The sequence below is a fragment of the Dasypus novemcinctus genome, chromosome 15, assembly GCF_030445035.2.
Source record: "Dasypus novemcinctus isolate mDasNov1 chromosome 15, mDasNov1.1.hap2, whole genome shotgun sequence".
NCBI lineage: Eukaryota > Metazoa > Chordata > Mammalia > Cingulata > Dasypodidae > Dasypus > Dasypus novemcinctus.
In genome coordinates this window covers 84,258,836-84,262,107 of record NC_080687.1, presented here as the reverse complement: position 1 = coordinate 84,262,107, position 3,272 = coordinate 84,258,836, and the positions used below count along the sequence as shown (strand labels likewise).

The 3,272-nt window shown below is 32.7% G+C and overlaps 1 non-coding gene across 1 annotated transcript; it reads left to right on the top strand.

Moving 5' to 3' along the window:
• The first annotated feature begins 2,004 nt into the window (after nucleotides 1-2,004).
• LOC111765221 (U6 spliceosomal RNA) lies at nucleotides 2,005-2,109 on the top strand. Its single transcript, XR_002797620.1, has one exon. It is a non-coding gene; the product is annotated as a U6 spliceosomal RNA (small nuclear RNA).
• Nucleotides 2,110-3,272: the final 1,163 nt, after the last annotated feature.

The window sequence follows — 3,272 nt, the reverse complement described above, 5'->3', positions numbered from 1 at the left end:
ATATATTTATCAGAATTCTATAACCTCTGTCCTCCAGCTATATGCTTCAAAAAATGAAATCAAAAGGAAGATATTTTTATATTAATAAAATAGAAAATTTGTTGCCAACAGACATACATGAAAGGAAATACTAAAGGAAGTTATTTAGACTGAAAAAAGTGACAGCAGATGGAAATCTGGATCTACAGGAAGGAATAGAGAACATTGAAAATGGTATATATATGACTAAATATGAAAAAAAGGCTCACCTCTTTTTTCTTTTACTTCATAAAAATATATGAAATATTTTAAAGCAAGCATTAAAACAATGGTTTTGTGGTGTTTAAAGCTAAAGGAGCAGAGGGCAAGCAGTTTCATAGTTTTGAGGTTTCTATGTTAACACTAACACATCATAAATAATTAAGGATACATACCAAAATCCCTAAAACAACCACAAGAAAGATAAAAAGATGTAGATCAAAAGATAAAACCTCTAAGATTTCTAAGAAACTTAAAAGATATAGCATGGATATAGATCAGAAGTTTCCACAATGTTAAAATGTCAAATACCCAAAATCACAAGCATTGATTTAATCATAATCCCATCAGGACTTTTTAAAAAATGATAAACTGAATATGAAATTTAAATGTGAATTCAAATAACCTGATATATTCAATAATCTTGAAAATGGTAACATAGTTTAAAAATTTATAATCTATGACTTCAAGACAAACTGTAATATCTAGTAAATAAGAGTGTTGTACAGGCACATGGAACACAAGAGTGAACATAGAAAGATATATACTTTTATGTTTATTTTACTTTTTATAAAGTTGCAAATGGAGATTCAGTTAATGGAGAAGAGAAAGCATTTTTCATAAGTTGAGCTGGAATATCTGGATATCAATATTGGGAAAAATAAATACCAACCTCTATCTCATACTATACAGAAACTGATTTGAAAGGTATCATAGACAGAAGGATAGTAGCTAAAGCCATAATGCTTTTAGTGAAACAAAGGGCAATATCATGTTGTGAGGTGAGCCAAGGTGTCTTAGGAAAAGGAAAATAATGATGCCATAAATAAGAAATTGATGAACAAAACTTCATTAAATTAAAAACGTCTGGTTAACAAAAACATCAGTAAGTAATGAGTAGACAAGCCACAGATTGGTATAGATATGCACAAATTATATATCTTACAAAGACCCATATCTAGGGCCTGAAAAAAAATCTTCAAAACTCAGTTTTTAAAAAAGAAAGAAAAGGAAAAGAGAAAACAATTCTATAAAAATTGGCAAAAGGTTCAATTATCCATTAGTGGAAATAAATAAATTATACTGTATAAAATTTTGGAATACTAAACTACAATAAAAATTAACAAGGGCTAGAGTGAACAAAACTGAGATATTACCCAAACAAAATATTTAGAAATACAAGGTAGGCAATTAATATTTAGACACTGAAGCTAAGCAAGAAATAATATATGTTATATGATTTAATTTACATAAAATTCAAAACAGGGCAGAAGAACTTATAGGGTTTAATATAGTCATAGCGATTACTTTTTAGGTTTGTGACTGTGAGGTACTTATGGGTGTATTTTTCAGTACTGTTCATGCACTACTTTTGTCATCACTGCAATTAAACAGGTTCACTCACAATAAAATAATTCATTGAGTCCTACATACAGGATATACAGTTTGAATGTTGTAATTCCATAAAGCTTTACTAAAACAATTTTAGTATGGTGTAAAAAGCTTGGTACATAAAATGGTAAAGTCCTAAAAGAACCATTGTTTGTATTTCTTTTCTTAATCTCTAATTTCTACAATACTGTATTAATATAACTATAATTATATTATTGTACCTATAATATCTACTACATCTCCTATTCAATTATATACAAGGTATATTTGTGACAAATACTCACAGAGGAAGTAATAATATAATAGCTTCACAGTCATGTTCTAACCAAAGAAAATGACTAGATAGATAGATAAGATTAAAATTCAGCGATGGTAGTGCTCTCTTCAGCAACACATATACTAAAATTGTAACAATACAGAGAAGATTAGCATGGCCCCTGTAGCAGTTTGATATGGTTATGAATTCCAAAAATAGATATTGGATTATGTTTGTGATCTGGTCTGTACCTGGGTATGATTGAGTTATAATTGGGGCTTTGATTGGGTCGAGTCATTAGGGCATCCACTAAGGGGTGGAGACTCACAGATAAAAGGCATGGCAAAGGACAGAGTTGAAGGTTCCTAATGTTGGAGTATTGATGGTGGAGTTTGATGCTGAAGTCTTAAGCTTGAGCGTCAGGGAAAGAGACAGAGCCATTTGTCTGATAGTCTGCAGCTAGCCTTGTGGAGAGATACAAAGCCTAGAGAGCCTCATAGACAACAGCTGACCTTGTGGAGAAAACAGAGAACTGAGCCCAGAAGAAACCAGGAAGCATGAACCCTCACAGATGTGAGCAGCCATTTTGCTCCAACATGTGAAGATAGACTTTGCTGAGGGAAGTAACTTATGCTTTATGGCCTGGTACCTGGAAGCTCCTACCCTAAATAAATACCCTTCATAAAAACCAACCAATTTCTGGTATTTTGCATCAGCAGCCCTTTGGCTGACTAATACAGCCCCTTTGCACGGAGGATACATAAATTCATGAAATTATCTATATTTCTTAAAATTGAAGGGAGAAATAGGTGTCTCTACAATAATAGTTGAACACTTCATCTAGGCAGAGGATAAATAAATAAGAAGCTGGAATAATATGATAAATGAATATATAGATATATACAAAACATTGCACCCCCAAACAGCGGAATATACATTCTTCTCAAATGTTCATGGATCTTTCTCCAGGATAGACCATATGTTGGGTCGCAAGACATATCTGAATAAATTTAAGAAGATTGAAACTATGCAAAGCACTTTCTCTGATCATAATGGAATGAAGCTGGAAATCAACAACAGGCAGAAATATGAAAAATGCACAAATATATGAAATGAAACAACATGATCTTAAATAATCAGTGGATCAAAGAAGAAAAGATAAATCACTAAATATCTTGAGCCAAATGAAAACAAGAACACAACCTATCAAAAGCTATAAGATGTAGGAGGAAGGGGCAAGATGGCCCAATAAGGAATTACAAGAGTCAGCTCATACAATAGAGCAACCCAGATTGGTTTGCAGCCCTAGATTAGGTCTCATTCTCACCTCTGTCAGGGAGGAAGCTGGAGGGACCTGCACCAGTTTCTCCAGATAGCTGCAGACACC